We start from the raw sequence: 23605 nt of genomic DNA on the forward strand, positions 1-23605 counted from the left end.
CTTCAATAATCTCCTTGCTTTTATTATAACAGAGTGTGAGTTATCACTCTTGGACACCCATAAAACAGAAGGAATTTGAAAAGGGAGAGGAGAGTGGGATGACTTCTTATGTGTGAAATTAAACAACCTTTCAGTTGGCTCTGACTCATGGTGACCCCATGTGTGTCAGGGTAGAACTGTGCTCTATGGGGTTTTCAATGGGTGATTTTTCAGAAGTAGACCACCAGGCCTAATTGGTTAAAAGCGTATGACATAAAAAGGTGACTAACTTGAATACTGGGTGGGGGTTCTTAATAAGTCAATGAAGTGTGTGAACCCTGTCCTTGTTTATAAACTTGAACTCAAATAGGTGCATAAGAATTAAAAGCCCTATTCACTGAAGAACCATTAGATGTGCTTGAAATATAAAATCATAGAAACACAAAAAATAAAGAGTAACCATCAAGTGGATTCATGCTAATGGTGACCCCATGCGTTTCAGGCGTAGAACTGTGCTCCATAGGGTTTTCAATGGCTGTGACCTTTTGAAGTCTATTGCCAGGCCTTTCTTCTGAGTTGCCTCTGGGTAGATTCAAACCTCCAATCTTTTCATTTAAGCAATTACATCACCCAGAGAGTGCTTGAATAGAGGATCATAGAAACATAACACAGAAAAGTTGCTGTTGAGTCTAGTCCAATTGATGGTGATCCCACGGAGTGCTTTTAATGAAACCTTGTCATTTCGCAGGCATGGAGAGTGAGACCTTGTAAGATAATGAACGTACTTCTCCCATTGTAATCCTGAGGGTTTATACAAAAAGTCTGTAACTTGTGCAACAGCCCCGGGAGGAGCTTGAGAACATGGGTTCAGGAGCCATAGGGTTGGAAGCTGTGGTCAGCTGAATGATGGATCCCCAAAGATGTCCACATACTAATCCCTGGAATCTGTAAATATGTTACACGGCAAAAGAGACATTGTAGATAGGAATAAATTAAGGATCTTAAAAGGGAGAAATTATCTTGGATTATTTGGGTGGGTCCAGTGTAGTCGCAAGGGTCCTTATAAGAGTGAGGCAGAAGGGTCAATCAGAGCAGGAAGTGTGACGATGGAATTTGGAGTTGTGCAAGGAAGGGGCTGAAAACCAAGCATGTGGGCAGCCTCTAGAAGCAGAAAAAGGCAAGGAAATGCATTCTCCCCTGAAGCCTCAGAAGGAGTGCAGCCCTGCTAACACCTCAATTTTAGACTCCTGGGCCCCAGAACTGTAAGAGAATAAGTTGTGTTGTTTTTAGCCACAGGAGAAATAGGAAGCTTGTACGAATTCCAGGTTGGCCTCTTTCTTAGCTGTGTGATAAGGACAAGTTACTTAACCTATTTTGTGCCTCACTTTTCTCATCTGTAAGGTGAGGGTAATAATAACTTTCTCAAATTTTTGTTACAATTTTTTAATAAATTATTTTTTGGAAAGCACTTGGGACTGTATACGCCTTCATAAAATGAATGGACATTTTCTGATAATTAGTGGGTCCATTTCATTTTTTAAAGATATAAATTGAAGTAATAGCACAAAGTTACTGCTTTCTTAGCCTCGAACCAAGCTGTTAATGAAGTGATACTTCGCTTCATCTGCCCCATCTGCAGAACCCAGATTAAATGAGATTCAAGCTCTGGTAACCTTCCTGTCTCTACTGCTGTCACAACCCCCGCTGATGGCCAGTGATTGCTGTTTTGTTCTCAACACAGTCCTAAATTATTGAAAACAATTGTTTCACAGTCTTATCTAATTAAATTTTGTACCCTATACAGGGATAAGGGAACCCTGGTGGCGCAGTGGTTAATTGCTCAGCTGCTAATCAAAAAGTCGGCAGTTTGAATCCACCAGCCTCTCCTTGGAAACTGTATGGGGCAGTTCTACCCTGTCCTAAAATGTTACTATGAGTGGGGATCGACTCGACAGCAAGGGTTTTGTTGTTGTTGTTGGTATGTTGAAATTAAGGAGCCTTGATGGCTCAGTGGTTAAGTACTTGGCTTTTAACCAAAAGGTCAGTGATTCAAAGCGCTACCAGCCATTCCATGGGAGCAAGATGTGGCAGTCTGTTTCCGTAAAGATTACAACCTTGAAAACCATATGCGGCAGTTCTGGCCTGCCCTGTATGTCACTAGGAATCAGAGTCAACTCAATTCCAATCAATTTGGCAGAGATAAAGAGTAGGAGTCCTGGGGTGGCACAGTTAAGTGTCTGACTGCTAGCATAACCGTTGTCTGTTCGAACCCATTCAGAGGCTCCTGGGAGGACTGGCCTGACTTTTTGCTTCCAAAAGGTCACAGCCTTGAAAACCCCGTGGAACAGTTCTGTAACATGTGGGGTTGCCATGAGTTGGAATCGACTAGACGGTAACTAATAAACAGGGATAGTCTTTGAGGCCAGTCTTTGAGGTTTGTTTTGACCCTAGCTATCATGTCCCTGGTTCTCTCTGGTAAACTAGACAGTTTATTGTTTAGCCTGATGGTTTCATGAAGCTACCAGCCTCCTCTTAATCCCTTATCACCAAAATCTCCATTGTTTTCAAGACAGCTTTAGGCTTGAATTTTTCTAACCTCTATTCACAATTGAGAAGTTCTGGTGGTGTAGTGGTTAAGAGTTCAGCTGCTAACGGAAGGGTCGGAAGTTCGAATCCACCAACTACTCTTGGAAACCCTGTGGGGCAGTTCTACTCTGTCCTGTAGGGTCACTATGATTGGAACCGATTTCACGGCAATGGGTTTGGTTTTGGTTTGATTCATGATTGAGCCAGTTTCCTTGTGAAGAGCTTCAGAGCTTTTTCTTCTTATGACCTGCCTCTCACTCTTGGAAAAACCTCTGTGCCACTGCTCCAGAGCTGGGGAGGAGACAGTGACACACTTCTCCTACAGTGACACAGTTGTGTTATGAGCAGGGCACTCACTGGTTGGGGCAGTAGCCTCTGGTTTTTTCCACTTGCCTCTTTGGTATGAAACCTTCATCTTATGAGTGATCTGGGGCAAGAGTTATCAGGAGCCCTTTGTTCTTGACTGCTGTGACTGGAGTAGAACTTCTGCCCTGAGTGTGGGTTGGGTGGAGGAAGAGAGTCCTAGACTTCTCAAACTCTTGCTGAAATCTGGCTTCTGCCTCATAGAGAAATGAGATGAGAGATACTGGTGGTCTACTCTTCCCGGGTAGTTACCATAGCCCTCTACTGGGAGCCGTGGGGAGAAGGAGCTCTGTTTTCTTGAATGTACCCACTTAGAGTAGAGTTGCCATCACTCTGAGCTGGGGGGGGGGGGTGGGGAGCAAGTAGATTGGGGCTCAAATACCATAGGCTTTGTTCTTACTGGGTTTTGGTATACCCTCTTGAATAAATATTTCTTCATTTGTTATATGCCCTAGTATAATTTCTTGAGACTTTTTAATGGTTGTTTTCTTTTTAAAATTTTACTTTACCAGTTATGATTGTGTTTCTGGGGAGAAGCTGCCAGGGGTCCTCATGCTGCCATTGTGGAAGTTATCTCACATTTTTCTGTTTGTTTTCTAAATCATTTTATAGAAGTATTAAATTTACGAATGTGACTTTTCAACTCCTAAGCGTGTATGAGATCTTAACACTTACATTTGTTTGGAAAAAAATACGTTGATTTAGTTAAGAATTTATCTAGGAATTTGATAACAAATATATGGACAAAATGTAAAAGTAGTGAGAAGAAAGCCCCAGAGCAGTGAAGAATATAATGGATTTAACTGTTAATGTAGATAGACAAATTTATATTGTCATGTGAAAGTATGATCTATATGGTCAACAAGTAGCAGTTCCAGTTTTATCAATCCAAATCAAAAGTAGTAAGACGTTGTTGAGAAGTACACCAGTGATAAGCTTTCAAACAACATTTAATCTCAATTTCTATGTTTAAGTTTTAAATTCTGTGTTCAATGTCTATTTTCCACACTTACACTCTTCCAGGACCAGGAGTGCTGAAGGTTAAATTGCCAGAGATTAACTCAAACTTCCTATGATTTCCAGATTTACGTTCATTCTATTGTTCTAGAAGTGGTTTTCCAGGTTAATAACTGTTTGGAAAAAAAATTAAAGAGACGTATTTATTTGATAGGCAATTAGTGAAGACTGTCTGAATATGTAGAAGATTAGGAAAATTCAGTGACCAGGAGGTGTGTTCAGTGCAGAATTTGCCTGAAGTCCATGGGGTTTTTTCCATCCCCAAACTGTGTTCTACCATGAGGCATGCGTAAAAATGATGCATTGACAATTTCCATAGACTGCTACACTAGCTATTTATTATTTTGATAAATATTTTATCCTACTTATCTGTTGTTTCTTTATTCAAATTTCATTTTCTCGATATTTGCCTTGTAAAAGTTTAATGTTCTCATTTTCTCCTACCTACCAAATCAGCTGTGTGCATATTGTATTGCCATTTATTTCCTGAGTTCTCTACTATCTTCAAATTAGACTGCATTAATTATTTTCTACTTAAAAGAAGATTAGTTTTTCTCAATTCTCCATAGCCCTGTGAATAGCATGTGTTGCATCAGCCTGGCAATTTATAAGTTCTACCTGTTACTTCTAGTCTTTGCTCATGGATTGCAAATACTGGATTATTTATCTCACAGGGAGCATATGTGGTTTTTGTTCTTCTATTTCTTAAATCTTTATTCTCAAGACAATTTCTTTATTGGTACAATGTATACATTTGAGAAATTGTTCTACTCTCTACTAAAAACACTGCATATGACCTGTAATATAAGCTAGTGAAGTTGCATTGGAACAAGCAAGCAAATAAAAGGTATAGTTTTAAACACTGTAAATTGATATTCTAATCCTAATTAGTTAATTGCTTGCAATGATATTTTTCAAAGTGCTTTTTTTTTGAAATAGAATTCAATAGATACCTTGATAACTCCATAAATACCTACTATGTTTTGTTTTAAAGTAAATCAATAATTTTTAGTATTAAGAATTTACGTTTCATAACAAATATGCATTGAGTGCTTAATATAAGCCAACACAGTGCAAAACACTTTATGTATTCTAATTAATTAGCCCTCGAAGCAACATTATAAGGTAATTTATTTATTAATAATTTTTATTGTGCTTTAAGTGAAAGTTTACAAATCAAGTCAGTCTCTCACACAAAAACCCATATACACCTTACTACACACTCCCAATTACTCTCCCCCAATGAGACAGCCCACTCTTTCCCTCCACTCTCTCTTTTTGTGTCCATTTTGCCAGCTTCTAACCCCCTCTACCCTCTCATCTCCCCTCCAGGCAGGAGATGCCAACATAGTCTCAAGTGTCCACCTGACCCAAGAAGCTCACTCCTCACCAGCATCCCTCTCCAACCCATTGTCCACTCCAATCCATGTCTGAAGAGTTGGCTTCGGAAATGGTTCCTGTCCTGGGGCAACAGAAGGTCTGGGGGCCATGACCACCGGGGTCCTTCTAGTCTCAGCCAGACCATTAAGCCTGGTCTTATGAGAATTTGGGGTCTGCATCTCGCCGCTCTCCTGCTCCCTCCGGGGTTCTCTGTTGTGTTCCCTGTCAGGGCAGTCATCGCTTGTAGCTGGGCATCATCTAGTTCTTCTGGTCTCAGGATGATGTAGTCTCTGGTTCATGTGGCTCTTGCTGTCTCTTGGGCTCATAATTACATTGTGTCCTTGGTGTTCTTCATTCTCCTTTGATCCAGGTGGGTTGAGACCTATCCATGTATCTTAGATGGCTGCTTGCTAACGTTTAAGACCCCAGACACCACTCTTCAAAGTGGGATGCAGAATGTTTTCTTAATAGATTTTATTATGCCAGTTGACTTAGATGTCGCCTGAATCCATGGTCCCCAGACCCCTGCCCCTGCTACACTGGCTTTCGAAGCATTCAGTTTATTCAGGAAACTTCTTTGCTTTTAGTTTAGTCCAATTGTGCTGACCTCCCCTGTATTGTGTACTGTCTTTCCCTTCACCTCAAGTAGTTCTTATCTACTATCTAATTAGTGAATGCCCCTCTCCCCCCTCCCCCTCTCATAACTACGAAAGAATGTTTTCTTCTCAGTTTAAACTATTTCTCAAGTTCTTATAATAGTGATCATATACAATATTTGTCCTTTTGCAACAGACTAATTTCACTCAGCATAATGCCTTCCAGGTTCCTCCACGTTATGAAATGTTTCACAGATTCCTCACTGTTCTTTATCGATGTGTAGTATTCCATTGTGTGAATATACCATAATTTATTTATCCATTCATCCATTGATGGGCACCTTGGTTGCTTCCATCTTTTTGCTATTGTAAACAGTGCTGCAATAAACATGGGTGCGCATGTATCTGTTTGTGTAAAGGCTCTTATTTCTCTGGGATATATTCCAAGGAGTGGGATTGCTGGATCGTATGGTAGTTCTATTTCTAGCTTTTTAAGGAAGCGCCAAATTGATTTACAAAGTGGTTGTACTATTTGACATTCCCACCAGCAGTGTATAAGTGTTCCAATCTCTCCACAGCCTCTCCAACATTTATTATTTTGTGTTTTTTGGATTAATGCCAGTCTTGTTGGTGTGAGATGAAATCTCATTGTAGTTTTGATCTGCATTTCTCTAATGGCTAATGATCGTGAACATTTCCTTATATATCTGTTAGCTATCTGAATGTCTTCTTTAGTGAAGTCTCTATTCATATCTTTTGCCCATTTTTTAATTGGGTTATTTGTCTTTTTGCAGTTGAGTTTTTGCAGTATCGTGTAAATTTTAGAGATCAGGCGCTGATCAGAAATGTCATAGCTAAAAACTTATTCCCAGTCTGTAGGTAGTCTTTTTACTCTTTTGGTGAAGTCTTTGGATGAGCATAGCTGTTTGATTTTTAGGAGCTCCCAGTTATCTACTTTTTCTCCTGCATTCTTTATGTTTTCTATACTGTTTATGCCATGTATTAGGGCTCCTAATGTTGTCCCTATTTTTTCTTCCATATCTTTATCGTTTTAGACTTTATATTTAGGTCTTTGATCCATTTTGAGTTAGTTTTTGTGCATGGAGTGAGGCATGGGTCTTGTTTAATTTTTTTGCAGATGGATATCCAGTTCTGCCAGCACCATTTGTTAAAAAGACTGTCTTTTCCCCATTTAACAGTTTTGTTGCCTTTGTCAAATATCAACTGCTCGTATGTGGATGGATTTATGTCTGGATTCTCAATTCTGTTCCATTGGTCCATGTATGTGTTGTTGTACCAGTACCAGGCTGTTTTGACTACTGTGGCGGTAGAATAGGTTCTAAAATCAGGTAAAGTAAGGCCTCCCACTTTGTTCTTCTTTTTCAGTAATGCCTTATTTATCCGGGGCCTCTTTCCCTTCCATATGAAATTGGTGATTTGTTTCTCCATCTCATTAAAGAATATCTTTGGGATTTGGATCGGAATTGCATTAAATGTATAGATCGCTTTTGGTGGAATTGACATTTTTATAATGTTAAGTCTTCCCGTCCATGAGCAAGGTATGTTCTTCCACTTATGTAAGTCTCTTTTTTTTTTGCAGAAGTGTACTGTAGTTTTCTTTGTATAAGTCTTTTACATCTCCGGTAAGATTTATTCCTAAGTATTTTATCTTCTTGGGGGCTACTGTACATGGCATTGATTTGGTGATTTCCTCTTCAATGTTCTTTTTGTTGACGTAGAGGAATCCAACTGATTTTTGTATGTTTATCTTGTATCCTGTTACTCTGCTGAAATCTTCTATTAGTTTCAGTAGTTTTCTGGAAGATTCCTTGAGGTTTTCTGTGTATAAGATCATGTCATCTGCAAATAGAGATACTTTTACTTCTTCCTTGCCAATCTGGATGCGCTTTATTTCTTTATCTAGCCTAATTGCTCTGGCTAGGACCTCCAACACAATGTTGAATGAGAACAGTGAAAAAGGGCGTCCTTGTCTGATTTCTGATCTCAGTGGGAATGTTTTCAGGCTCTCTCCATTTAGGGTGATGTTGGCTGTTGGCTTTGTATAAATGCCCATTATTATGTTGAGGAATTTTCCTTCTATTCCTATTTTGCTGAGAGTTTTTTTTAATCATGAATGAGTGTTGAACTTTGTCAAATGCCTTACCTGCATCAATTGATAAAATCATGTGATTCTTGTCTTTTGTCTTATTTATGTGGTGGATTACATTAATTGTTTTTCTAATGTTGAACCGTCCCTGCATACCTGGTATGAATCCCATTTGGTCATGGTGAATTATTTTTTTGATATGTTGTTGAATTCTATTGGCTAGAATTTTGTTGAGGATTTTTGCATCTACATTCATGAGGGATATAGGTCTATAATTTTCTTTTCTTGTCGTGTCTTTACTTGGTTTTGGTATAGGGATATGGTGGCTTCATAAAATGAGTTTGGTAGTATTCCGTCCTTTTCTATGCTCTGAAATACCTTTAGTAGTAGTGGTGTTAACTCTTCTCTGAAAGTTTGGTAGAACTCTGCAGTGAAGCTGTCTGGGTGGTACTTTATTTTCGAAAAGAATCATTTGAGGTACAGAGAGGTTGTATAAATTACCCAAGTTTGTACAGTCAGCAAGGGGAGGGGTCAGGATTTATTCTAAGAGGGTGACTGTGAATTAATTAAACCTGTTAACAACATTATATTTGAACATAATTTAGCAAAGAGCCTAAGACTAATTATCAGTTAAATATTTCATTTTAAAAAAGCTTGTGATTGGTAAATGTATATTAAAAAAGAAAATTGAAACTTAAAAAATTTTGTGAGTGTCTGAATTGAGAATTTAAATGAAAGATCTTCAGGAAAAAGCTTAGCATGCCTTGAGCCACTAGCAGGAAAAGAAATCCAAGGAGAAGCCTGAGAACTGGCCTAAGAGGTTCATTTCCACCACCTTGCAAGGAATTCCTTGCTTCCTGTACAGGAAAATATGTCTATTTGTATGGTACTAGAAAAGGTGAATGCGAGGATATGTAGGTTAGAACATTCTAGAAAAGTAGAATCTGAATTAGGAATGAGAAAAATTGATCAGCATTGTAATCACACATAGTAATATTTTGTGGGATTTTATTTTAAAATAAGTAAAGAAATACTCAAGTTTATCATGTATAAACTCATTAGTTTATTGTAAGGTAGTCATGGGCAAGGCACACAGATATGACACAAGATATTCAATTAGGACTGGAGAACCCAGGCAATATAAGTTAGTGTCCAAATCTTTTGATTTTAGGCATTTACTTTCAACGAATGGTCTGGGAAAGAAGTCTTGACCATGGCTTATGCTCAGTAAAGGTCTCTTGTGCCTGGGGTCCAAGGTCGGTGGCAGAGAATGTCAGCCTTAGTCTTTGCTAGGCTCTCAGTCTTTGGAAAATATCAAAGCCTAGAGACAGAGATTCTGCCTATGCCTTCTCTCATTGAGTGAGCATAAGTCCAAGGTTTATACATGATGTTCTCACCTTGGCCTCACACGATAAGGACCAGGTAATGTCATGCTTAACAACGACTAGTGTGTTACACTTTTTCTGTAAGAGATTACTTGTATGTTGCATCTTTTCCTTAAAGAGAGTAAGAGGGTTGTTTATGAAATTCATGTCTCAAGACCAGTGTCTTAATTATCTCGTGCTGCTATAAGAGAAATACTACAAGTGGATGGCTTTAAGAAACAGAAATTTATTTTCTCATAGATTAGGAGGCTAGGCGGCTAAATTCAGGGTGCTGGCTCTTGGTGAATGTTTTCTTTCTCTGTTGGCTCTGGAGAAAGGTCCTTGTCTATTATGCTTCTGCTCCTTGGCATGTCTGTTTCCCCATTTTTTCTTCTCACTTGCTCAGGACACACCCGACACTAAACCTGTTTCATTAACTTAAAAAAGGCAACCCATGCCCAAAGAGGAGTATAATCACAGGCATAGAGGTAAGGATTTACAACATATTTTGGGGGTACACAGTTCAATCCATAACAGCCAGTTTACAGAGATTTAGTTATATGTTAAGCATTTTCTTTTTCCACACCATTCAGGTGCAAAGCCAACTTAGAAAGGCTATTTATGACACACTTAACATAGTTTTATTTTCTATTTCTAAATTCAGAAAGTTTGCTTCTATCCTCACATTGTGACTTACTTATACACGTGTAGTTTGAGAGCATTATAGAAGCATACATAACACCTGTGACTGTCAAGTCTATTCCAACTCATAGCTGCCCTATAGGACAGAGTAGAACTGCCCCATAGGGTTTCCAAGGAGTGCCTGGTGGGTTCAAACTGCTGACTTTTTGGTTAGCAGCCAAGCTCTTTAACTACTACACCACCAGGGCTCCATACATAACAGAGTGACTCATACAAAAGTGCATTATACAAAATTATACAAAAAAAAGAGCGTTAAAGAAGTATACGTAACAAACTTGATAGAAATTCATCAGTTTGTATTCCTTGAAAGCTGAGTTGCTAAAAGGATTCCATCCCCTATTCCTAGTAATGCAGCCTGTCAATGGTCCTACATATAATAAATTGCTAATAAAATGTGACCAAAATATTATTGACTTGGTAGTAGTAATGAGAGACACTAGGAAAGAAAGTAAAGATGGGGAGATTTCTTGCTTACAAAGAAGCAAGCACCTCTTGCTTTGTGGTCTTGTTATTATTCCTGGCAAAGATGTTAGCCCATTGTGGGGTGATTGGAAAAGGGTCTTCTGGAAAATTCAATTTGGTGCTAACAATATGGTATCTTTTAATAGTGAACAGCTTAATTTAAGATTATTAGAACGGTTTTAAGTCATGGGAGGTTCTTAGCTGATTACTAAGCAAAGGCCTAGTCATACTTTCACATGGGATAGCAACGTTGTTGGCAAAATCATTTTTAGACTGAGAGTACTCTGTATTTCTCTGCAGGTTTTTTTTTTTTTTTTTTTTTTTTCAATATCATAGTTGTGCAGTATTTTGAAAATAGAATGCACTTTGTATCATTATAATAACTAATTCAGAAGCACATGTTTTCTGTAAATAATAAGATATGAAATAAGTTTCCCTTCTGGTAAACACATTCAGTTGTATTCTCATTTATTCATATTCATAAGAACATGTATATAATCATACATATGTAAAGTCTATTTGAGGATTGACATAACTAATTAATGCTCATGTAGTCCATATGTACATTCTGAAAATAACAGTAATATTTTAGTCCTGAATTCCATTAACTTTTTTTTTTTTTTACTCAAACATAGCAAGATGATGAGTGTATTTTGACCGAAATGGGAGAGTTGGGCTTCTCTTCTCAGCATCTGCAACCAGTTCCCAAACTCTGTTTCACTGGTGTTCTAATAAGTTATTTTATTTCTCCACTTCTGTATCAATTCAGTGAGAAAAATATTGGCATTTCTATCAGTTCTCCTTAAAATGTATTGGCATCAGTGTTGATACTAAATGAACCTAAATGATTCATTTGCAGATACAGACATGAGCTTATTTGCAAATTAAATTATTTTCAATTGTTTCAGCAGAATTGCGGTTGAAATTTAATACTTTGATTTAGAAGATTTTACTATGAATTCCATGAACCTTTTTAAAAAAGATATTTAAATAGCAGCCTTGAGTCACACCAAAATATCTGTAAAAACAAATTACCATTAAGCAATGATAGATAGAATTTTGAATTGGCTTTCATCTAGAAAAATAGATGCTTTGTATAATGAAACAAAAAGGCTCACCTATTGGAAAGAATGTAAGAAGATAATTCATCTCTCACCAACTCTCCACCCTTTAGTTCAGAGTATCAGGTTCTGTAACCCAGAAAATCTCAAAAGTATTCAGGAGACATTGAATTAAATGTCACGTGCCACTTTTTCAAAGGAGTTCCCTGGGTAGCGCAAACTGTTAAGCACGTGGCTCCTGACTGAACAGTTGGCATTTTGAACTCACCCAGAGGCGCTTCAGAAGAAAAGCTCTGGTCAGGAGCTTCCAAAGGGCCACAGTCATGAAAACTCTAGGGGGTGCAGTGCTACCCTGCAACACATGGGGACCCCATGAGCGGAAATCAACTTGACAGCAAATGTTTTTTTTTCAAATTTCACAATGACTGTGGCCATCTTTCTTCTTCCCCATCACATCAATACTCCCGACACTAATAATCAAAATTTATTTTAACTTCATACCATCAAGAAAAGTGGGAACAGGAGAGGAAACTGGTTGTGAGGCACCACATTGTAAAATGTGTGATTTTTATTAAGTGCTCCCTTATAAGGATTAGAATGCATATGTCTGCCCAAGTGTGTGTGCATATACACACATACACACACAGGTACAAATGGAAATATATGCTGTTGCTTCAACAAAAGGAGACAGCAATCTAAAGATTAAAAGGAGCATGGCTATCAAAATATACTACAGCAAGAAATAGAAGAAAAACATAGAAAACCATATCCATCTCTTCTCCCTGTTGTCATGGATTGAATTGTGTCCCCCCAAAATATATGTGGACTTGGTTAGGCCATGGTTCCCAGTACTGTGTGGTTGTCCTCCATTTTGTGATTGTATTTTTCCTTTGTGTCGTGAATCCTAATCTCTACCTATGGTTAATGAGGCAAGATTAGATTACGTTAAAGAGGATTAGAGTGGAATTGTAACACCCATACTAAGGTTACATCCCTGATCCAATGTAATGGGAGTTTCCCTGGGTTGTAGCCTGTACCACCTTTTATCTCACATGAAGAAGAGAGGGGGACCTCATACCACCAGGAAAGTGGTGTTGGGAGCAGAGCATGTCTTTTGGGCTCGGAGTTCCTATGTGAATAAGCCCCAGACTAAGGGAATATTGATGACAAGGACCTTCCGCCAGAGCCAACAGAGAACTCCTTCCCCTGATGCTGACGCCCCGAATTTGAACTCCTAGCCTACTAGACTGTGAGAGAATAAATTTCTGTTTGTTAAAGCCATCCACTTGTATTTCTGTTACAGCAGCACTAGATGACCAAGGCCCCTTGGTTGGTGTTTAACAAAACAGTTCAAAACTGAGTGGTTCAAAACAACAACTACGCATTTTCTCTCATGATTCGTATGTTAAGTTGGATAAGCTGCATAGTCTTTCTCTTCCACGTGATATCTTCTGGGACTGTGTTCAACTGGAGCCTCAACTGAGCCTAAACCATTCAAGATTCACTAACATGACTGAGGGTTGTCGCTGGCTAGTCTGGGGGCTCCAGTGGGGCTGGTCAGCATGCCTTTGTTCTCCTCCATATGAGTCCTTCACCAGCTCATTTAGGTCTCTCACAGCATGGTGGTTCCAAAAGGAAATATTCCAAGCTCTTAAATCAAAACCTGCAGATTTCTTAAGACCCCATCTCAGATGTTACACATCAGTTCTGCTGTGTTCTGTTAGTCTAAACCACTCATAGGACCATCCAGATCCAAGGGAAGGAGAAATAGCCTCCATTTCTCAGTGGAAGGTTTAAATTGCAAAGAATTGGTAGCCATTTTTGATCTACCACAGGTATCTTCAGTACGATGGAAAGAGACATTTTCTATAAAATTTATATAGAAGGAAATGAACCAAAAAAAAAAAAAAAAAAAAAAGAAACAAAACCCAGTACCATCGAGTAGATTCTGAGTCATAGCAACCCTATACGACAGAGTAGAACTGCCCCATAGAGTTTCCAAGGAGCGCCTGGCGGATTCGAACTGCCGACCCTTTGGTTAGCAGCTGTAGCACTTAACCACTACGCCACCAGGGTTTCTGGAAGGAAGTAAAGAAAGAAAAAAAGATAAAAAGAGAATTAAATGAAAAAAATAAGAAAGGATTGAAAAAAATTATATTTTGTATTTGCCCAATTTATACTGCATGTAATATCCTTTTGTTAAATTACCTGTATGCAGTTCTTTTTTTTTTCTATTTTTTTAGGATGTTTATATAATTTTAAGTATTATTAATGAAACCTAAAGAGTTTAAAAATTTTCTAGATTTGTCTGTTTAGTTGTAGTAATTTTTGATTTCAGTTAACTTCTTAGCTGAGGGTATGGATTAGACTCTAAAGAATCTATCAGTTGAGGGTAGAAGCAAATTTCAAAATGTACATGGCTTTACTAAACACAACTACTAAATAAAAATACTTTGCTAAATGCACATACAATTGCCTTATAGTAAAAAAAAATAGAAAGCAGAGAATACTTTAAAAAAAAAAAAAAAGGTCAGGTTTTATTCCATGTAAATTCTATGGTATCTGTCTAATCTTGGCTGGCCATGCCCCAAACTCAGTATTTGTCCAAACGCTAAAGTATTTGGCCCTTCCCTCAAACACAGATATGAATCCAAATCTCTTCTAGAACCCTTAACACAACATCGGAGAGCCCTTTGTGCATAATTTATTATGGCTCCTATTATGTTATGTTATAATTATTTGTGAGACCCTGTGTCTCCAAACCTAGATTGTGAGCTGTCTTATTCTTTTATGAAATTACCCCAGGGCTTAAGATAATTCCTGGCATAGGATTTGTTGAAAGCTGAATGAATGAGTTTAAATATTAAATTTAAAACTAATAGATTCTTTCTGTCCCTGAGATTATTTTATTGTATTTAGAAGAAAATGTGACTTTTTATGATTATTTTATTTATACTTAATAAAGTGACAGCTGTTTATGTCACAATCCTGGAAAAGATAATCCTATCACTTTGTATAATTAGCTATAAATCATTATAGTAGTAATTTTCACAATGATACTGGCTTTATGATAGCAGAAAGTATGTTTTTCTGAACGTATTTTCCCACATTGACTTAATGTGTTTCCCCACAGATTTATGTTTAAAACATACTAAAATTTAAAAATATGAAACTGAAGTTTATACTCTATTATATTAGATTTACTACTGAATTATGTTTGGCATTGACTTTGAAAATTTGATATCTTTTAGTATGACCTCTATATTTATTTACTCAGCCATACATTTTTTTTGGTGTACATTCCCACTCCTGTCCTTGTAGAATTCTCTTGGACTTTAGGTCTATAAAGAGAATAAGACATGGTTCCTGACTTCAAGGAGCCAACATCCCAACCAATCAATATGCCGACTATATGATAGACTTTGGTTTTCTTATGCAATATGAGGGATTTTCATACAGCATCAAAATGTTAGTAAAAAAAAAAAAAAAACTGCTGTCGAGTTAGCAGTAGTAATAAAATAATAGCTAGCATTTATTGAATCATGCCTTTTCCCATGTTGCATTAAGTGCTTTATACTTATTAGAACAAACATGTTTTTTAAGGTAGATTTTATTATTATCCCTATTTTACTGATGAAGACACTGAGTTTTAGAGGGGTAAATTAAGGCAGGAGAACCACTAAGAGACTAATCCTGTATTTTAACCAAGGAAGTCATTCCATAGCCCAGGCTACTTTTACTATGTAAGCAATTTAAAAATGTGCACATGGATTTTGACATAATTGCAAGAACATGACAGGTAGGAAAGGGGAAAGAGGAGAAATAATCAGTCCAAGTTCTATAAAAAGCTGTTTGGCATTTAAAATCTTGATGTAGCTTTAATTACGCAGCCATGCTAGATGAACTCCAAAAATCATTAAAAGGGAGATTTGAAACTAAGTAGCAGTTAAGGTTTTTTTAATAACTCCATATGTTTTGATGGCATACAGGGACACACACACACACAGACAGAAAGAATCTCTAATAGTAGTCAAATAAAGAGATTGAAAATATACTAAGCATAGGATAAAAGTAAGATTTTTTTCCTTATCCTCCGAATAGAGATTTTTATCTCCTGTTTAGCCTGTAAACATTAATTCGGTGTTGTGATCTCAAAAAGTGGACATGACTGACTACGATAAATAGACTATAAATGCTGAACCAAAGAATAACTAATTAGATAAAATGTCAGTGCATGATATAAATGCCAAATGTGTGTGCATCATTATAATAACTTTATGTCACTTGGTAAAGAGGAGGATCAATCAATAGAGCTCACTTTACTATAGTAATATATATCAGCTAAATCTGCTATTTCCCCTAAAAGTCTAAAATAGCATGCATGGAGCGCCTACATTAATTCATATAAATGCCTGCTAGTTTATTACCCCTACTTTCTGCTTCAAAGAAAACCAACAATATAATTTAGAGAATAAACTTTCTCATTGTAAAGTATTTGAGATTTACTGTTTCTATGCTATCATTTTTGTGAAATGTTTTTATATCTTTTAGTATTTTAGAGTTATATTTTTCAAAGATTATATACTTTAGTTCATAGATTTCTTCCTAGTTTCTTTCATAACATGCTAGCAACAGAGTTCTGAAATAGGACTTGGTATATTTTTCATGTTCTTGGCTTGGGAGTGAAATATGTACATTTTTCAACTTCATATCTCAAATTTTATTACATTTTTTCTTATTTAACAAACAGTCCTTCCTTCTTCCTTATTACTTAGTCCCTGTAATTCCAGAGATGAAAAGGAGTAACATTGAAACTCGTGGATCTAACTATGAATATGATTTGCTTTAGTGAAAACCCAATAAGAGAGAGTGGAGTTGTGGAATGAATGTTGAGTACAGGAGTCCCCTCTTATCCACAGGATATGTTCCAAGACCCCCGTGAATGCCTGAAACTGCAGGTAGTACTGAACGCTATATATACTGTGTTTCGTTTTATACATACACACCTCTGATAAAGTTTAATTTGTAATTTAGATACAGTAAGAGTTTAACAACAATAACCAATAATAAGGTAGAAAAATTATAACAGTATACTCTAATAAAAGTTATGTGAATGTAGTCTTCTGGCGGGAAGCACAAGATTTCATCACACTACTCATTTAACATTTTCCAACCTTAGTTGACCGCATGTAAATAAAACACTGGAAAACAAAACCACAGATAGAGGGGGACTACTGTACTTGAATGAGAAAAACGCTTTTTTAGACAAGACCACAAAGATATATTTTAGACTAATAAAAACTAAACAATGTCTCAAGGTCACACACCTATCCTTAGCTTTCAGTTACACTAACTGTACATCGCTAAGTGTCAGCACATTCACATAAGAGAGGCTCAATAAATTGTTAAAAAGATGATGAAACATAAATAGCCTTCATATATAACACTTGGAATATCCTTGCTGAATGAATAATGAGTTTTCATTACATTGTTGGAATATGAGATAAAGGAATGTATTGTGAATTGATTTTTCACGAAACTAAAACTTCCCCCTTAAGGACTCGTTTACTGTGTTATTGCTTTTGTGTTTTAAATGTTTAAATTTATATGTTGATTATAGAAAATTGGAAATACAAAAACATTATTAATATGTTTAGCACCAAGGATAATCGCTGATAACATCTTCGTACCAGTCACCAAGATGCTTTTATCTTCCATTGCTAAGCTTATATTTTTATGCTGGTTATTTAAAGTATCCATGTTCATCTATATTAATTTATATTTTACATATCTTTCAAATATCATTTCATCAGTCTAACCAATCTATTTCTCTCTTATTTAACTGTTTGTCTCATTTTAATGCTGTAAAGTTGCCAACCAAAGAATTAAAGTGATCATGATAGAGTTTGAATGGGTGTGAATAGTTTCATGTTTCACAAAGTGCACAGTCATATAATTTAATTTTAAACAAACAAATGCATAGAGTCCTGTTATATAAGCAAGTTTTCTTGCTGTTTTTAAATCCAGAGTTAAAATATAGGCATTAAGATTGTTACCTGAAAGTCTCAAACTTTTTTGCATTTCACATTATTTCATTGTATTTGACTTATCAAAAATAATTCCATCATTGCTTCAATTTTGAGACTTTTTTAAAAACAGAAAAGTGACAACTTTCCTAGTGAAACATATGCAGTGCTAATTTTTTTTTTTTTGGTATGGTATAACTTTTTTTATCACTTTACTTTCAACCGATTTCTCTTTGTATTTTAAGTAATTTTTTTAAAAATAGGTTTATTGAGGTATAGTTTCTATATCACAAAATTTACCCATTTTAAGTGTATAATTCAGTAAAACTTAGTATATTTACAAAGTTGTACAATCATCATAATCTAATTTTAGAACACTTTCATCACCTTAAAAATAAACCTTATGGTTATTTCCAGAAAGACATCGTAAGTTGAAAATTGCTTTGCCATTTAATGTGAATATCTCTGCCTTTTAATTAAGGTGTTTAGTCTATTTGTATTTAATGTAATTATTGATATGTTTATGTTTAAGTTCTCTTCTTGTTATTTATTTTCTGAATACCCAGTGCCAGTGCCGTCAAGTCGATTAAATAGGCCTAAATATATTAAGTAAATGACTTTAAAATAAATAAATAAATAAAAATAAACATACAAACAATAAAAACCTTCCCACCATGGAAATTCCAGGCAAAGGTCATTTCTCTGGTGAATTCTATTGGACATTTGTGAAAAAACATAATGGAAACATTAACTACTTTCTGAAAATACAGGGAGAGAGGTCATGTTATCAAAACCTGTTATCAAGACCTGACAGAGATATTTCAAAAAAAAATTATAGACCAATATTCCTCATGAGCATAGATTGAAAAATTTTAAAGAAAATTTTGAGAAAAAAAAAAATGAGGCAGGCATTACATCCAAAAAAGAATACATCATGGCCAAGTGGGACTTATCCCAGAAATTTATAGCTAATTTAGCAACAGAAAATAAATCGATAACATTAACAGCTCAAGGAGTCAAAGCTCTCTCAATAAAGTGAGGAAAGACCGTTGGACAAAATGTGATACACTTTCAGGTAAAATCTGTCAGCCCTCTAGGAATAGAAGGACACGTCTCCAGCCTGACTGAGGGTATTTACGAAAGTCCTGTGACTAGCATAAAATTTACTGGTGGGTTATTGGGTGCTTCTCCCCTAAGATTTGAAAAAATTCTGGGTTATTTGATTATACATTTTCTAGTAATCTTAGAACTGGATATCCTAGATAGTTTAATAAATAAAAAAAAATAGAGGCCATGTAAGTGGAAAGCAAAGAATTAAACTGTATTCACAGACAAGATGATTGCATATGTAGAAAACTATTAAAAACCTACAAAATGCCCTTTAGAACTACAAAAAAAAAAAATTAGCAATGTCAAATAATAAAGATCAAAACACACAAAAAAAATGTTATACCTGTTGTCGTTGTGGTAGAGGTGGCACTGACTGATGGTGACCTTATATATAACAGACCTAAATGTGCCCCCGTCCTGTACCATCTTCATAATCGTTGATATGTTTGACCTCGCTGTTGAGCCTATTCTGTCAATAGATCTCGTTGAGGGTTTTTCTCATTTTTGCTGACCCTCTACTTCACCAAACATGATGTCCTTTTCTAACGAGTGGTCTTTCCTGATGTGTCCAAAGGAAGCAAGACGAACTCTCTTAAGCCCGTTTCTAAGGGTGCATTCTAGCTGTACTTCCTCCAAGACTGATTTGTTTATTCATCTGTCAGTCCGTTGTGTATTCAATTTTTTTCACCATCACCAAGATTAAAATGCATCAATTCTTCGTTCTTCTTTTTCACTGCCCAGCTTTCTCATGCATGTTAGACAATTAAAAAAAAAAAAAAAACAAAAAAACATGGCTTGGGTCAGCCTCATCTTAGTCATCAAAGTAATATCTTTGCTTTTTAACACTTTCAAAAGGTCTTTTGCAGTAGATTTTCCCAATACAATACATAATTTGATCTCTTGACTGCAGTTTTCCATAAGGCTTAATTGTTTAATCTAAGTAGAATGAAATCCTTGACAGTTTCAGTTTTTTTTTTTTTCCCTTTAGTGCTGTTGTTTATTGATGCAGTTGTGAGAATTTTAATTTTCTTTATGTTCAGGTGGAATCCATGCTGAAGACTGGGGGATTTTACCTTCATCAATAAGGGCTTCAATTTGTCTTCATCATAAGGAAACAAGGTGGTATCATGTGCATATTGTGGTTGTTAATGAGTCTTCCTCCAACCCTGATGCCATGTTCTTCTTCAATTAATCTGTCTTCTCAGTTTATTTGTTCAGTACGCAGATATGATAGCTACAAATAGTAAATAAAATATAATTCCAAAATAAGAATGCCAAATACTTAGTACTAAATCTAATGAAATATGTACCAGATCTCTACACTGAATGCTACAAAAGAAAAACTAAAGAAGCCATAAGTAAATAGAGAGAGACTTGCAATATCCAGTATTATTAAGGACACAGTTCTACCCAAATCATTCTGTAGATTCAAAACAATCCCAACGAAAGTTCTAGTAGGCATTTCAGAAATTGACAAATTGACTAAAACTTACATAGAGTGAAAAGTATCTCTTACAGCTAAAACAATTGTGGTAACAAACAAAGGTTGGAATGTCTGACTACTAGAGTCGTACTAAAGCTACTATAATCAGAATATTGTGATATTGGCATTTGGTTATCAGTCAATTAATTTTTTAAAGATGTTCCAAGTCAGTTTATTGGGAAAAGGTATGTATTTTTAACAAATGGTGTTAAAAAAAAAACTGAATCTCTTTATGGATGAAATGAATCTCAAGCTCTTATTCCATATACAAAAAACTGCCAGAAATTCAGGCCGGTTTCAGAAGAGACATGGAACCAGAGATATCATGGCTGATGTCAGATGGATTCTGGCTGAAAGCAGAGAATACCAGAAGGATGTTTACCTGTGTTTTATGGACTATGCAAAGGCATTCTACTGTGTGGATCATAACAAACTATGGATAACATTGCAAAAAATGGGAATTCCAGAACACTTAATCATGCTCATGAGGAACCTTTACCTAGATCAAAAGGCAGTTGTTCAGACAGAACAAGGGGATACTGATTGGTTTAAAGTCAGGAAAGGTGTGCGTGGGGGTTGTATTCTTTCACCATACCTATTCAATCTGTATGCTGAGCAAATAATCTGAGAAGCTGGACTATATGAAGAAGAACAGGGCATCAGGATTGGACGAAGACTCATTAACAACCTGCTTTATGCAGATGACACAACCTTGCTTGCTGAATGTGAAGAGGACTTGAAGCACTTACTAATGAAGATCAAAGACCACAGCCTTCAGTATGGATTGCACCTCAACATAAAGAAAACAAAAATCCTCACAACTGGACCAATGAGCAACATCCTGATAAACGGAGACAAGATTGAAGTTGTCAAGGATTTCATTTTACTTGGATCCACAAGCAACAGCCATGGAAGCAGCAGTTAAGAAATCAAAAGAGGCAATGCATTGGGTAAATCTGCTGCAAAGGACTTCATCAAAGTACTGAAGAGCAAAGATGTCACCCTGAAGACTGAGGTGTGCCTGACCCAAGCCATGGTATTTTCAATTGCATCATATGCATGTGAAAGCTGGACAATGAATAAGGAAGACCGAAGAAGAGTTGACGCCTTTGAATTGTGGTGCTGGCAAAGAATATTGAATATACCATGGACTACCAAAAGAACGAACAAATCTGTCTTGGAAGAAATGCAGCCAGAATGCTCCTTAGAGGCAAGGATGGCGAGACTGCGTCTTACATACTTTGGACATGTTGTCAGGAGGTTCAGTCCCTGGAGAAGGACATCATGCTTGGCAGAGTACAGGGTCAGCGGAAAAGAGGAAGACCGTCAACGAGGTGGACTGACACAGTGGCTGCAACAATGAGTTCAAGCATAGCAATGATTGTGGAGTGGTGCAGGACCGGGTGGTGTTTCGTTCTGTTGTGCATAGGGTTGCTATGAGTTGGAACTGACTCAACTGCACCTAACAACAACAACATTCCATATACACAAAACAAATATTTTTAGTTGAATCATAGATCTAAAATGCTAGAATCTTGAAACTTTTTGAAGCCAACTTAAGAGAACTTGGTGTAGACAAATATTTATTGGGCAAGATATATAAAACAGAAACCATTAAAAAAAATTATACTTTCACAAAATTATAAAATTTTTGCTCATCAAGAGAGGATGAATCAGCATGTTACAAACTTGGAAACATATTCTCAATACCTCTACCTGACAAAAGACTTGTATCTGGAATAAATTTAAGAGCTCCTATAAAGACAAAAATAAAATTAAGAAAACGGGCAAAAACTGGGGTAGACAATTTACAAAGGAAGATATAAGCGTGACTGATAAGCACATAAAAGATGTTCATTATATTAGTTGTTATGAAAATCTACATTAAAATCACCTTAAGGCATTTTTTCATACTTGTGGCTAAAATAAAATAGACTGGCACTACTGAATACTGTAGAGGATTTGGGACAGCTGGAATACTCAGTCATTGCTGATGGAAGTGTACAGTGGTACAGCCATTTTGGAAAAGTGTGGCAATTTCTTATAAAGTTAACATCTTATTCAAACTAAACCAAACCAAACCCATTTCCATTAAGTCAATTCCAACTCATAGCAACCATATAGGACAGAGAAGAACTGCACCACAGGATTTCCAAGGAACAGCTAGGGGGTTTGAACTGCCGACCTTTTGCAGCCGAGCCTTTGAGTATCGTGCCACCAGGGCCCTGCCTTGTCAAGTTAAGGTTTATAAACACCTGTGAGTAAGATTGCAGGTAAAATTGTTTTAGTATGCAAGGAAAATGCAATGGCTTCTCCAAGAAGGTTTATAACGGTCTTGCCCATAACAACCAACACGTGTAAACAACCCAACTGTCTGTCAATAGGGAGTACTGATACATACGTTTTGGTAAATTCATACCGTGGACTACTTTTTTCCGTGGACTACTACTCATCAATAAAAAGCCAACGAGTGATACAGGTGACGTCATGGATGAACCTCAGAAATATTATTCTAAGTGAAAGAATTTGGACACAAACAAGTACATACTGAATGATTTGATTTATATAAAGTAAAAAAAAAAAAATTATAGAAATCATACAGTCTTCGTAAGTGGGGAAAATTCAGTACAAAAGATCAAAAGAGAACTTTTCTGGAGAGACGGACATATATTTTATCTTGATTGAGGTGGTGAGTACATGGGTGTATACAATTGTCAGAACTCATCAAGGTGAACATTTGACACCTATGCAGTTTATTATAGTAAATGATACTTCGAGTTAAAAAATTAGTCAGCTTTGAAACTAAACATCTGAGAACACTTTTAATCTGAATTCCATTGTGTTCATCCTGATTTCAGGTATGAAAGCCAAGGCCATCTTACCTGCTGCCTAAAGTTAATTTCATGGAGCAAAAAAGCATTTAATTGGATAATAAACATAATACTGATAAAGGAACTATGGGGATCTAATTACACTGTAACAAAAAGCAAGGCAGAATTTTGGAAGAAAATATAGGTGTGAAGGAAATAAATATGTGCATGTAAGAGACAAATATTTATATGTACTTTTCCATCCCTAGACAATATATACACTTTGTAATTGTAAATTAGAAAAATACGTTTGTTAAAGTTTACTACTCCTCATACTTACAATGGCTTGGCTTTGAATGCAATTAAAATATAATTTGATACACAGGGTGACATGACCCTTATATATTTGTTGTGAAGTGGAATTTGTAATAATACAACATGATCCTCCCTGCCCTATTGAGTGGTTTTTCAGGTACTCACTAAAAACCCACTGCCTGGAGTCGATTCCAACTCAAGGGACTAGGAAGTCAAACAATGTTAGCTATTCTGCCAACTAAAA

The 23605-nt window shown here is 36.3% G+C and overlaps 1 long non-coding RNA gene across 1 annotated transcript in view; it reads left to right on the forward strand.

Annotated features, from left to right (window-relative positions):
* The window catches only part of LOC126066293 (uncharacterized), an 85103-nt gene that overhangs the window by 52747 nt on the left and 8751 nt on the right, over nucleotides 1–23605 (forward strand). The gene's annotated exons all lie outside the window — the stretch shown is intronic.

This window comes from Elephas maximus, chromosome 23 (assembly GCF_024166365.1).
Source record: "Elephas maximus indicus isolate mEleMax1 chromosome 23, mEleMax1 primary haplotype, whole genome shotgun sequence".
NCBI classification, from domain to species: Eukaryota; Metazoa; Chordata; class Mammalia; order Proboscidea; family Elephantidae; genus Elephas; species Elephas maximus.